Source organism: Pongo pygmaeus, chromosome X (genome assembly GCF_028885625.2).
Source record: "Pongo pygmaeus isolate AG05252 chromosome X, NHGRI_mPonPyg2-v2.0_pri, whole genome shotgun sequence".
Classification (NCBI taxonomy): domain Eukaryota; kingdom Metazoa; phylum Chordata; class Mammalia; order Primates; family Hominidae; genus Pongo; species Pongo pygmaeus.
In genome coordinates, this window is record NC_072396.2 from 46,368,863 (window position 1) to 46,384,503 (window position 15,641).

A 15,641-nucleotide genomic window follows, 5' to 3' on the forward strand; every position below is an offset into this window, starting at 1 on the left:
TTTAGCATTCATTTCCTACCAAGTTTGTTACTTTTATGGAAGACACCACTCCAAATCAAGTCATCCTCTGGTAATGTCTTAGTTGAATGAGCTAAACTTTTTAAAGAAAATGATATAAACCTATACTTAATAAAGATGATGACATCAAGTGTGTTAATAGATGAAGAGAGCAAATGGGCATAAAAAAGATGTTAAGGAAACACATTCAGACAGAATAAGATAGACATATGTCTAGAATGACAGACTTTCATGATAGTAACTTCACTTTGAATTACTTTAAAGCTATTGCCAAGCTGAAGTATATTTGTAACCCTATGCAGATATATGCTGTTTTGATATTTATGACATAAAAGATGAGATGAATATGATGAATGACATAAAATGAATTAAGTTGGGATCTGCACAGATGCGGCTCATGGTTCAGTGAGTTCTTACCACTACTGTAACTGGTGGCCACTAATGTCAGGGAAAAATTGTTATGGATATTTATTTTCTGCAGAGATGGTAGAATTCACAAAAGCATTCTATTTACCAATCATGGCCAGAGCCCACAAGTCAGCTGCTTCTGTTTTTAGCCAGGTATAAAAATAAATTGGGAAAGTGCCTTAATTCAAGTTTCAGCAAATTCCATATAAGTACTGATAAAAATTTAAATCATGAGCTATTCCAAGTTTATTTTCAATATGGAAATAATTCTTCCTAAGAACTCTCTGGGGGAATTTGGGCTCTCAGAAAACAAAGAAACAAGATATACTCGTGTATTCTACTTGGTGCCTAAGATGTGAGGCCTCTTTTTGTCCCATCCAGCCAGCACCACATAAAAGCAGGAACCAAAGACCTCATAGTATTCAGTCTTCATGTTGAACCACATTCCATAATCCATCTCTCACCACACACCCCAACCAGCTTCCCTTTATTCTGTACTTGCCCTCAGTTGATGTTGCCTTTGACCACCCAATGTTAAAGCCTCATCTAGTCTGGTCTTGCCCTTGGAAGCCTGAAATTCAACATAGGGCTTTCAACTGGCATCCTTTCCAGGTTTCACTAAATCCTGTCAGTTGGACAATCAATCCTGGAAGGGATTTAAAAGTTGGGAGGAAAGTAAGATTTTGTTAGAGGAATGCTGTAGTCCTTATATATTAACAATATTAGCAACCTCCCAACCTTAGCCCTCTAATGAGTACCCATCTGCAGCCACCATTTAACATCCCTCCAACCAAGCAGAATAACTTATTTGCTTTTATTTGTGCCTCTAGGTCTGTTGACAAATGTTCACCACTGAGGTAGAGAGGGTATTAGGATCCACAGGAAGCCACATATCAGAGTCACATTGCTCACATCAGCCCTTATTATGTCTTGGTTTATCTTTCGTCACCTACTAAAGAGCATGGCAAGAAAAGGGTCACGGAGAGGCAGCATTCTGGAGTCAAGCTGACCTGGGTTCAAATCTTGATTCTGTCACTCCTCAGATATGAGACGTCAGGCAAATGCCTTAAATGCTCTGAACTCCAATTTCCTAAATATGTCCTTAATAAATAGTGGCTAAAATAGCATCCTGACTTCTGACTCTCGGCCCAGCCTTATCAATGAAAAGCTCTGTGGTCACTCTCTATCATCCAGGTGCCAAGGCCGTCTTAAATATCCAATCACTGTGGGTCTCTGAGGGAACCTGCACATATTACTCCTGGCGTGTTTTGATCTCCTGAGCTGGAACATCCCCTAAATTCCTGGATTTCTGTGTATGGTACTCTTCTTTTGGTTCTCACATCACTGACTCACTCTGTTCTGGCTGTTCATCTCATCTGGGAGCCCTATAATACTGTGTCCGGAATTGGTGGGTTCTTGATCTCACTGACTTCAAGAACGAAGCCGCGGACCCTCGCGGTGAGTGTTACAGTTCTTAAAGGCAGCGTGTTCGGAGTTTGTTCCTTCTGATGTTCGGATGTGTTCAGAGTTTCTTCCTTCTGGTGGGGTTCATGGTCTTGCTGGCTCAGGAGTGAAGCTGTGGACCTTCGCGGTGACTGTTACAGCTCTTAAGGTGGCGCATCTGGAGTTGTTCATTCCTCCCAGTGGGTTCATGGTCTTGCTGGCTTCAGGAGTGAAGCTGCAGACCTTCGCAGTGAGTGTTACAGCTCATAAAGGCAGTGTGGACCCAAAGAGTGAGCAGCAGTAAGATTTATCGCAAAGAGCGAAAGAACAAAGCTTCCACAGCATGGAAGGGGACCCAAGCGGGTTGCCGCTGCTGGCTCGGGCAGCTTGCTTTTATTCTCTTATCTGGCCCCACCCACATCCTGCTGATTGGTCCATTTTACAGAGAGCTGATTGGTCTGTTTTACGGAGAGCTGATTGGTCCGTTTTGACAGGGTGCTGACTGGTGCGTTTACAAATCTTGAGCTAGATACAGAGTGCCGATTGGTGTATTTACAATCCCTTAGCTAGACATAAAGGTTCTCCAAGTCCCCACCAGAGTAGCTAGATACAGAGTGTCAACTGGTGCATTCACAAACCCTGAGCTAGACACAGGGTGCTGATTGGTGTGTTTACAAACCTTGAGCTAGATACAGAGTGCTGATTGGTGTATTTACAATCTCTTAGCTAGACATAAAGGTTCTCCAAGTCCCCACCAGACTCAGGAGCCCAGCTGGCTTCACCCACTGGATCCCACACTGGGGCCGCAGGTGGAGCTGCCTGCCAGTCCTGCACTGTGTGCCCGCACTCCTCAGCCCTTGCGTGGTTGATGGGACTGGACACCATGGAGTAGGGGGCAGTGCTTGCTGGGGAGGCTCGGGCCGCACCGAAGCCCACAGCAGTGGGGAGGCTCAGGCATGGCATGGTGGGCTGCAGGTCCCTAGTCCTGCCCCACGGGGAGGCAGCTAAGGCCCGGGGAGAAATCAAGCACAGCAGCTGCTGGCCCAGGTGCTAAGCCCCTCACTGCCTGGGGCAGGCGGGGCCAGCTGGCTGCTCTGAGTGCAGGCCCGCTGAGCCCATGCCCACCTGGAACTGGCGCTGGCCCACAAGTGCTGCGGGTAGCCCTGGTTCCCACCCGGGCATCTCCCTCCACACCTCCCCGCAAGCTGAGGGAGCCAGCTCCGGCCTTGGCCAGCCCAGGAAGGGGCTCCCACGGTGCAGCAGCAGGCTGAAGGGCTCCTCAAGTGCCACCAAAGTGGGAGCCCAGGCAGAGGAGGCACGGAGAGTGAGTGAGGGCTGCGAGGGCTGCCAGCACACTGTCACCTCTCAATACTGTCAAGGAAAGGGGCTCAGCATCATCTGCCACCATGAGGGGACTTCTACTCTAGGGAAAGGAGCTGTTATTGCCCCAGATTTAGCCCCCTTCCAGTGATCAACTCTGAGTACCAAATAATCTTGAGCCCACCTTGCTCTTTGCCCAAAAATACAGTTTAGTACTTGACCACAATTTCCGTGCTTCAACAAAATCCCAGGAAAGCCCTCTGAAATACCTCCAAAGAAATGACAGACTACCCACTGAATCCTCTTTTACCTGACGGCTTGGGTGCCTGGGCCTATGAGAAGGTGGAAGAAGTGGTCTGCCTATACTCTCTGGCTGTCTGTTAGTCTAACTCATCTCTGGTGGTCTCATTTTAGAGACTGAGTGGTGTTCAATTGCTTTAGCCCTTCACTTTTCATAATATGGTAATATTGTTAATAAAATGAACCTATCCAGCTAGGTGCAGTCATACTTCTTGCCCTGAACTTACAAAGCCTCACCCATATTTCCATACTGTTTCCAGATAAGACTTCTTTTCATTTTCTATTCTTGCCTGGAGTTAGACTGGATTTCTCATGCCCTAGCTAGACTTGTTCCTGGTTGTCAGTACTTTTCCTGACACATCCCACCCGTTTGGCCACTCATTTTCTTTAGTTTACTATTATTTCTCCTCTTCATTATTCTCCTACCTTATTTGATCTTCCTAGTCCCAGTAAGCAGAGCAACTAGAGGGCCCAACAGAGTACCCTCATGTATTGGAGGTGTGGATAGTGACTGACAGTGAACCTACAGGCCACCTGCTCATGGCACCTGCTTTGTAATTCAAAGGTGAAGTCTGTGCTTTGATACACAAAAGTGCTGCCTTGGTTTTATCACTAACTCCCTTGTAACTTCTGGCCCATATCCAAAAAGGTTCTTTCTCTCCATCCCCCAAACCCATCCTGCCCAGTCCTGCTTTATGTAGCAATTTTCCTACAAGCAATCCTTCTGAATATGCTTTTTTGTGCAACATTGTTTCAGACTATAGGAAGCCAACCTAAGCAGTGTTAATGCATCCTGATGTTTTCCAGCCAAACATCTAATTGAGTTGATTTCTATGACATTTCAAAGCCACCCACTCAACTTCAAATTTTTTAAAACTTGGAATTGCACCTCTCTTTTCTGTTGCCACCTAAACAAAACTCAGCACGCACCACATTTCTCTTTGAAGAAAACAATAACCCTCTGAGAATAAGGAAATGAAGCTTCTCCCTCCCATGAAGACCCAAGTAAAACAGAAGAATTATGGCTGTTAGAATATAACATATAAAATCATCGAGACACATGCAAGCACCATACTTCTCTCTATATAAGATTTAAGTCATTTCCAGTTAAGGTGGAAGTTCTTCCTGGACTTCAACAGAGGCTGAAGATCTGCTCAACTTTTCCTACTCACTGCTAAATTCCCAGCACATATCGAACAAACTCTGATTAAACAGAGTTCCCAATATGGCATATGTGAAATGAAGGGTATTTGCAGTGGGACAAATTGCTGGATCACTGAGATCAAGCACTGAGCCAAATAAAGCACACGTGGTAATAAGCAAAAGAATGGGAGCAGTATTTGAAATCTTATGTCAAAAAGTACAAAAAGAACTGTCCAAAATATAACTAGGGTTCTAGCTGCTCTATTATCAACCACAAAATAGAAAGCAGGGTAGATATATTATGCACTTACTGTGAAAAGAAAGCAGGCAGAATTAGCAAGACTTAACATCTTATCTAGTTACTGTGAATTTTCAGTTAAAGATTTCAAAAATTAATATAGATGAAAGCCTTCTTTGCCCATTGTATCAGGGGTACTATCCCTGATATCTGGGCCTGAAATCTGACTCCAAGATGTTTTAGCTGTGTTATCTTTGGCAAATTACTTAATCTCTTTGGTCTCTGTTTCTTCATTTGTAGAAAGGGAATAATAATGATAACAAATTTTAACGTTGTTGTGGGGATTAAATGAGATATCGTATTGGAAGAGCTTAGCATAGTGCCCGTTATAAAGTTCAGTGACTGCTAACTATGATTATGATTACAAGTATGATTTTTACAATGCAAATGTTAGTTTTGATGGCTTTTCAAATGTGGCCTTGGCCAGAGAATCATCACGAATAGTTAGGATCAGCAGAGGGAGTCAGTTTCCCCATGAATGGGCATTGGGAGGACCAGGTTAGATGAGGGGATGAAGTTTATAAAAGTGGGTGAAGTCCTATGAATTTTATGGGCCTATTGCCTTTTCTGTGGGCCTGGACAGTTTTCAATCCCTTTTTCAAATTGTGGTGGTAAAAGTAGCTAGCTGCCAACTCCCTCTGGCCCTCACCACCTTTATTATGATTGAAGCAGACCAGGTGTGGTGGGTCACGCTTGTAATCCCAGTGCTTTGGGAGGCCAAGGCAGGATCACTTGAAGTCAGGAGTTTGAGCTCTGCATGGGCAACAAAGCAAGATCCTGTCTCTACAAAACATTTGAAAATTAGCCAGGCATGGTGACTCATGCCTGTACTCCTAGCTACTTTGGAGGCTGAGGCAGGAAGATCACTTGAGCCTGGGAGTTGGAGGCTGCAGTGAACTATAATTGTGCCACTGCACTCCAGTCTGGGTAGAGACCTTGTTTCATAAAAAAAAAAAAAAAAATTGTGATCAAGGCAAAGGTCTGAATCTTGATAGGAACATTGCTTTATCAGACTGCAGAGTCCTGCCCACAAAGCTAAGGCAGATTTTATTTTACAGGGGCCTTATTTTTGTCAAATGTTTTCCAGCCTTGAGATATGGAGGCTGATGTATTTGTTGACTCCTTTCTTGAAGGAAAATAGGAAAATGGAAATTCAGCCTCCAGGCCTCTTCACAGCCTCCACCTCTAGGGATGATGCCCCTCTCATGAGCAGAAGAGGCCTTCATCTACTTCAGGAGTCTCAAACTCAAATGGCTATAGTGGCACAGGAATAAGTGAAATAAGCCAGGAGATCTGTAAGCCTAGTGATGACATAAGAGCTTGAACCTCTTTAGAGGGAAGCTCTGGTCAGTCGCTTTCATTGAAAAATACAGATCCTGTGATGTTATATCATCCAATTTGCGGAGAAAACCTACAAATCTAGATTTTTAGATTGAATCTCCCAATTTCTAACTGCTGGCAAATATTCAAGTTTTTAAAAACACCACGTGAGCCCAAGAAACAAATATTTCTATTTGTCAGACATGGACCAAGGATTGCCAAATTGTGACACTCCTCTACGTGGTACAATTTCAGGTTCCTGGGGAGGTTCCTTCTGACCCCAAACATGTCCCCTACCTTCTGCTACTCCTCTAGAAGTTTAGCAGTCTTTCCCATGTCTAAGCCTTCTCCTTCAAGACACAAAATCCCCCTTGTGGGGAGCATATTGAGCACTCATCACTCATTCGCTGCTTAGACTATTTTAGTTCACCACATCCACTTAGGGAATGCAGGAAAGGCGAAGTTGTAGAGGTGGGTGGGAGTCGGGAGTCCAGTGGTATGAACACCCAGAATTCTTTCTTCTGATACTCACTAGCTGTTGTAACCACAAGGAAATCACTTCTTTGGCATTCACTTTTTTTAATTGTGAAAAGGGGCTATATAATTGTTACTTCATGGAATTGTGGCAATAATCTAGTGGAATAACATATAATGAATGCCCAGCCTCATGTAGACTGTCCTTAAATATAAGTTTAATCTGGTCAAGAAGGAATGATGTTCTGGTGCTCCAGGGAAGTTGTAAAGTTGGGGTGTGGTCACAGAGGACCTCTTAGAAGAGGGGTGAAAAGGGTGGGAAGGCAGGAGGGAGCTGTGAGCAATCAGAGTGCATCATTCTCTGGCTAGCAGCCCAGCTAGTACAAGGAGATAATGTACTAAGGGAGAAACAGTCACTACAATAATAAGCCACAAATGCAGCCTGTTATACTGACCTGCATTCGAAGCTTACACAACTCTAGTTCATCCTTCCAATATTTTTGGCCACTATAAACTCTCGATACTGTTTCTTTGACTTCTTTACTCAAATCAATATTCCATACCTGTATTTCTTACTTCTATAACACATAAGTGAATTGTAAGCCAAATCCTTTGCTTTATAGAAAAAATAAAAACAACAAAACCTCTTAATGTTTTATGCTGCACATAGCTCAGGAGACATCATAGAGAAGAAATTTTGATCAGAATGAAACCATGTTGGGATGTATATGGCCAGGACAGGATTGTAGAGTTGGGGAAGGGGTGGGAGATGGACACAAAGCTCCACCAATAAGACAAAGGAAAATGACAAGTGAATTGAGTATTATAAAATCACACATCTGCAGGTTGACTTTGTAAAAATGCCCTCGTGCCTATAATGAAGATATCATAAAAAGGCACTAGAAATCATGGGCCATGTACCAAAAACACATTTCCAGATCTTAGTTTCTATCCCATGCCATTGTTTAGCTTATTCCAGCAACAGGAGCCTGCAGACTTGTCTGTTTTAATAGTTCACAAAGAAGGAGACTGGATGTTATCCAGGAGGCAGACCACAGGGAGACATGGTTCCCAGTTGAGTACTAAAATTCCCACCCGCACCCCCATAAAAACACACACAAATGTGACTGTGCATGCGTATACATATTTATGCGTAGAGCCAAAGTGCTTTGAATTTGTATTACTATAGCTGACAAATCAAAGATGGGCCAAATCTCCACACTCTGTGTGTTTTATGTGGTTGGTCTCTTGTCTGAGGCAAAAGATCAGGCAGGATGTTAACCAGGGGTCCAGATGTGGCTTTTCAGAAAAACACATTCCTTAGCTTGGCTTCTGTATGTCTTAGTTGCCAAGATCCACTCTTCTGTGTTCAACCCAGCCTCACTGCACCAACCCCTCCCCTGCCTCATCTCAAATGGCCACCGCAGTGGCTGGCTTTTATGCTGGAGCAGAAAAAATGAAAGCCTTGAGAATATATATTCTGCTCCACAGGTAACTGGAGAAGACATGTCAAACGCAATCCATATCTATGTGTCAATTTCTCCCCATATGTAAGTTATTTTTGCAGAAAATATTGTTTAAAGAACTTTCATCACTGCATTTGTGCAAACATGGCCATAATTCCTGAGGTTTGGATCTCTGATAGAACAGGTGTTGTATTCAGTTTGATTGTCTACAATCTCAGATGATAAAACTGGCCACACTATTAAGGGACTGCCTTAATTTTATTAAATTCAAGTAATGTTTTGTTTGGAAATTTCAAAATTGAAAACAAATACAGGCTGACCCTTTAAGAAACTTGATTCAATCTGGCACAAAGCCCAGAAATCTATATTTTATAACAAGCGAATTGGGTGTTTCTGATGCAAAGAGTTCCCTGAGCTTACTTTGGGAAACACTGCTCTGTTCCTTTATATTAGCAGCTCTCAAATATTTGGAGCCCAGAATTTTTTTGCACATTCAAAAATTATTGAGGATCCTAACAAGCTTTGGTTAATGTAGGTTATATTTATTGATAGTTGCCATATTAAAATTAAAACAAATTTGAAAAATATTAATCTATAAATTAATTTTGAAATAATAATAAAGTTATTATAAGTTAATATAAGTTAAATATTTTATGAAAAATTGCTATTTTTTCTGAAGCAAAAGAATTAGTGAGAAGAATGACATTATTTACATTTTCAAATCTCTTTACTGTCTGGATTAATAAAAGACAGCTGGGGCCAGGTGCAGTGATTCATGCCTGTAATCTCAGCACTTTGGGAGGCCGAGGTGGGCGGATCACAAGGTCAGGAGTTTGAAACTAGCCTGGTCAACATAGTGAAACCACGTCTCTGCTAAAAATACAAAAATTAGCTGGGCATGGTGGTGCGTGCCTGTAGTCCCAGCTACTCAGGAGGCTGAAGCGGGAGAATCGCTTGAACTTGGGAGTCGGAGGTTGTGATGAGCCGAGAGCGCGCCACTGCACTCCAGCCTGGGCAACAGAGTGAGACTCCGTCTCAAAAAATAAATAAATAAAAATAGAAGACACCTGGATTCTCATATCTGCCTCTAAATTCTAGCTGTTGCAATATGTTGTCTTGATCAAAGTATATATGTAAAAAATATCCAGCTTACACAAACGTGTAGTTGGATAAAGGAGGGGGTATTTTAGTAGCCTTTTTAGATAATTGTGAGTATTCTTTGAAACTATACCAAAATGCGAGTGGTAGCTGCATAAAGGTTACTTGCAACATGGATCTGAGACCATATCAATGAGCATTTCATCATCCGTTACATTAAAATTCATTGTTCTATTTTGTACTTGAAATATGTATTTTTTTACTCACGAATGATTGTATAAAACTATGAATTGGTCATGTGGAAAATATTGGTTCACCAAGTTATGCAGATATTTCAAATGTTGACACATTTTATTATATAAATTTTTGAATCATATTTGTTAATATAAACAACAATCTCATCAGAAAATGTCTTTACATATTGGGAAGTTGACAAGCTCACGGGGGCAGATATAAGCTTTCCAAAATTCCAATTTTTTTCTTGAAAGCTGGAATTTTATCTTTGGCAACACATATTGCCAGTTGTTTTCCTTGAAATAACAAGCTCACTTTGTTCATTTTCAAGAAAATATCTGCCAAATACCCAAGTCTGAACAACCATGATTTATCTGTCAGTCATTCATTCAAGTGAAAATGGTCGTCCATGAAAAAACTCAGTTGCACATGTACTTTTCCTTGAGACAACGATTGAGTACATAGTAGAAGTGCCTTATGCATACTTTCCACTTTGCCATACAGAATATTAAAATAAAAGAAAGTAAAATAAAATAAGAATGTACAGGCTCAGAGTTTTCTTGCATTAATTCAAGCTCATGTTTGAGAATGCTGAAGCACTGGTCGCTCCTGATACCTCTGGTCAGATGAAAGTCCAATGTCTACTGGGGGTTAGGATGATAACATATGAATTTGGTGGGAAAGGACACAATTCACTCCACAACACAAGCATTCTATGATTTGCTGTCTAGGGATAAATTATAAAAATTCACCTCAAAAGAAATTGTCTAGGTTATAAGTGGCTCACCCCATTTTAGAAGAAACTATCAAAATCTGGAGAAACACTGTCAACAACAACAGAAAATATACACCAATAAAGAACACCTTCTCACAACAGTGGCCAAATTCAGTAGGGACTCAAGTTTAATTTGGTGGGCCTTATGTTAATTAACTTGGTTTAATTATTCTGCAATGTATACAAATATTGAAACATCACATTGGGAGGGCAGACAAGATGGCTGACTAGAGGCAGCCAGGAAGAACATCTTGGCTGGGACATTGGGAACACTGGCACACTCCAAGCAGATCTTCAGAAGGAAGGCATCAAAAGTGGATGGAGGGAGAACTCAGTTACTGGGCTGAAGCGGGAGGAAGTTAGGAACCCTGCATGGGGCTATCAAGCACCGGGATTTGTTCCTGGCCCACAGTGACTCCTGGGGAAGGAGTGAGTTGGGGAAGGGGTGAGTTGAACAGGTGAGCAGTGGCCCACTCTTGTCACAAACCTCTGGAATCCTGGCAGCAGGAGACCCCACAACCCCCATGGACACTTGAGCTGGCAGCGAGAGCTCCTTAGAGAGGTGACAGGGGCAGGATTCTAGCCTGTTTAGAGCCCAGAGAGTTTAGTGCTGGAATGTCTGTGATGGAGCATGGCCAGAGATACTCCTCCCCCAAGGCTTGCCACACTCCTTCAGGAGACTTTATGCTTAGGGTGATTGTCAGATCTGGACAGAGCAGGGTGGTCTTGCCCATGCAATGGGGCCAGTCCAGTCTAAGTGCCTCCTGTCTTCTGACCTCTCCTGGGGCCCCAGCCTGGCCATGCCTGCTTGCAGTGCAGCAGATGCCCAACCAGGATGCTTCTTGGGGGCCATAATCATAGCTTCTTTGCTGGCGAACCACACCTGACCATCAGAGAACCCCAGAAGATGTCCAACTCCATTGATGTCCACCACTCCACACACCATAGCCTCCCCCAACCACTGTGCTGGCCAATAACTGGCCCCCCACTGCTTTGCCAGCACGCAGAGGCAGGTGGCCCTCACCTGCCCTCCCTTGTGAGCATGCGTGTGCACGCACACCCCACCACACCACTGCTGCCAGCGTGAGTGAACCCACTGCCTGTCACACCTTGCTGCTGATGCACAAGCACCTGCCTGCATCATCATCACTGGCACAAACACATGCGTAGATACTGGCAACCATGCCCCACCATGCCACTGCCAGTGCAAACACCCAGGGATGCTGGCAGTGCCACCCCCCGCATGTTGACACTGCCATGGCCAGTGCAAATGTGTGCATAGATGCCAGTGGTCCCACTGCCCACCAACACACCACCACCACCACTGCTACCATGGGTTTGAGCATGCAGAGGAATGCAGCAGCCCCACTCCCACTAGTACGCTGCCCCAACTGATGCGCATGCATCCTGCTGTGCTGCCACAACTGCTGGCACTCACGAGCCACTACCCTTATGAAGCACTTTGGCTGCTACCACTTATTGAATTGTTGTGGCCAGTGGACCAGGAACACCTCAGCCCCTCCACAGGTTCCTAACTTCTAGGGGCTAGAGAACAAAGCTAGGGGCCCAGTACTAGGCCCCCAGAATTACAGTATGCAGCCCAGGAGTACTGAGCTGAGCATTGTCCCCCTAAAATCTTCCAGAAATTAAGCCAGTTGACTAACCCATGTTTTACCATAATTAAACCCTCAAGGGCATGAAAGATGTGGTATAAGGTGGGTTTTATCAAAGATGAAAGCAAAAAAAAAATAATAATATCCTAAGGACAGCAACTTCAAAGACTGAAGGGACATTAGACCCCACAGATGAAAAAGAAGCAGTGCAAGAACATTGGCAACTCAAAAAGCCAGAGTGTCTTCTTACCTCCGAATGACCACACTAGTTCCCCAGCAATTGTTCTTAACCAGGCTGAAATGACTGAAATGACAGAAGTAAAATTCAGAACATGGATAGGAATGAAGGTCATCAAGATTCAGGAGAAAGTTGAAACCCAATCCAAGGAATCTAAGGAATACAGTAAGACAATATAGGAAATAAAAGACCAAGTAGCCATTTTAAGAAAGAACCAAACTGATGTAACAGAGCTGAAAAACACATCTCAAGAATTTTACGATACAATTGCAAGTATTAAGAGCAGAATTGACCAAGCTGATAAAAGAATCTCAGAACTTGAAAACCAGTTCCCTGAAATAACTCAGTCAGGAAAAATTAAAAAAAAAAGAAGATTGAACACAACCACAGAGAAATATGGGATTATGTAAAGAGAACAAATCTACAACTCACTGGTGTCCCTGAAAGAGAGGGAGAGAAAGCAAGCAACTTGGAAAACATATGAGGATTTATTCAGCATTCTTAAAGAAAAGAAATTCCAACCAAGTTCATATTCAGCCAAACTAAGCTTCATAAGCAAAGAAATAACATACTTTTCAGACAAGCAAATGTAAGAGAATTCATTACCATTAGGTCCTGAAGGGAGTTATAATATGGTCCTTACAAGAAGTCCTGAAGGGAGTTCTAAATATGAAAGGGAAAGACTGTTTCTGGCCACCACAAAAACACACTTAAGTACTTATACCACTGACACTATAAAACAACCAAACAATCAATTCTGCATCATAACCAGCTAACAACACAATGACAGGATCAAATAAGCACATGCAATATTAACCATGAATGTGAACATGCTAAATGCACCAGTTAGAAGACACAGACTAGTAAGTTGGATAAAGAAGCAAGACCCAACTCTATGTCGTCTTCAAGAGACCCATCTCACATGCAATGTCACCCACAGGATCAAAGTAAAGGGATAGAGAAAAATCTACCAAGCAAATGGAAAATAGAAGAAAAGCAGGGGTTGCTATTCTAATTTCAGACAAAACAGACTTCAAACCAATAATGATCAAAAAAAGACAAGGAAGGGCATTACATAATGGTAAAAGTTTCAATTCAATAAGAATACCTAATAATTCTAAATATATATGCACTGAACAAAAAAGCACCCAGATTCATAAAACAAGTTTTTAGAGACCTATGAATATACTTAGATAACCACACAATAACAGTAGGAGAGTTCAACATCACATTGACGTATTAGACAGATCACTGAGGCAGAAAACTAACAAAGTTATACACTACCGGAACTTGATATTTGACCAAATGGACATGACACCTACAGACCTCCCCACTGTGAAATAACAGAATATACATTCTTCTCTTCTGCACATGGCAGGCACTCTAAAAGTGACCACAGAATTGGCCATAAAACAATCCTCAGCAAATTCAAAAACACCAAAATCATACTAAACACATTTTCAGACCACAGCACAATATACATAGAAATTGTTACTTTAAAAATTGCTAAAAACCATACAATTATATGGAAATTAAACAACCTGATCCTAAATGGCTTTTGGGTAAACAATGAAATTAACACAGAAATCAAGACATTCTTTGAAACAAATGAGAACAAAGATACAACATACCAGAATATCTGTGACACAGCTAAAGCAGTGCTAAGAGGGAAGTTTATAGCGTTAGACACCCGCATCAAAAAGTTAGAAAGATCTCAAAATAACACGCTAAGATCACACCTACAGGAACTAGAGAAACAAGAGTAAACCAACCCCAAAGCTAGCAGAACACAAGAAATAGCCAAATCAAAGCTGAACTTAAGGAAATTGACACACAAAACACTATACAAAAAAAAAAAAAAAAAAATCAGCGAATCCAGGAGTTGTTCTTTTTTAAAAATAATAATAATAAAAAGATAGATGGATCACAAGCTAGATTAACAGAGAAAAAAAAGAGAAGATCCAAATAAACTCAATCAGAAATGACAAAGGGCGCATTACCACCAACCACACAGAAATACACACACAAAGAAACCCCTCAGAGATGACTATGAACATCTCTATACATACAAACTAGGAAACCTAAAAGACATGGACAAACTCCTGGACACATATGCCTTCCCAAACTTGAGCCAGAAAGAAATTGAATATCTAAACAGATCAAAATCAAGTTCCAAAATAGAATCAGTAATAAAAAGCCTACCAATCAGAAAAAGCTCAGGACCAGAAGGATTTACAATCAAATTCTACCAGATTTACGAAGAAGAGCTGGTACATTCCTACTGACACTATTCCATAAAATTGAGGAGGAGGGACTCCTCCCTAACTCATTCTAAGAGGCCAGCTTCATTCTAATACCAAAACCTGGCAGACACACACACACAACAAAACAAAACACAAAACAAACAAACAAACAAAAAACCTTCAGGCTAATATCCTTGCACATAGATGTAAAAATCCACAACAAAATCCTGGCAAACTGAATCCAGCAGCACATCAAAAAGCTAATCCACCACAATCAAGTAGGCTTCATCCCTGGGATGCAAGGTTGGTTTAACATATGCAAATCAATAAATGTGATTTATCACATAAACAGAAATAAAAACTAAAACCACATAATCATCTCAATAGATGCAGAAAAGGCCTTTGATAAAATTCAACATCCCTTCATGTTAAAAACCCACAACAAACTAGACATCAAAGGAACATATCACAAAATAATAACAGCTGTCTGTGACAAACCCACAGTCAATATCATACTGAATGAGCAAAAGCTGGAAGCATTCCCCTTGAGGACCAGAACAAGACAAGAATGCTCACTCTCACCACTGCTATTTAATATAATGCTGAAACTCCTAGCTAGAGCAATCAGATAAGAGGAAGAAATAAAAGGCATCCATGTAGAAAGAGAGGATGTGAAATTATCTCTGTATGCAGCTAATATGATTCTATACCTAGAACACCCCACAGTCTCTGCCCAAAAGCTCCTAGATCTGATAACAACTTAGGCAAAGTTTCAGCATACAACAATCATGTACAAAATTCATAGCATTTCTATACACCAACAACAGCCAAGCTGAGAACCAGATCAAGGATGTAATCTCATTCACAATAGCCACGAAAAGAATAAAATACCTAGGAATATAGCTAACCAGAGAGGTGAAACATCTCTACAATAAGAATTACAAAACACTGCTGAAAGAGATCAAAGATGACACAAACAAATGGCTAAACATTCCATGCTCATGGATAGGAAGAATCAATATTGTAAAAAAAATGACCATACTGCCCAGAGCAACTTATAGATTCTGTACTATTCCTATTAAACTACCAATAATGTTTTTCACGGAACTAGAAAAAACTATTTTAAAATTCATATGGAGCCAAAAGAGAGCCCAAATAGCCAAGGCAATCCTAAGCAAAAAGAACAAAGCTGAAGGCATCACGCTACTCAACTTCAAAATATAGTACAAGGCTACAGTAACCGTTACAGC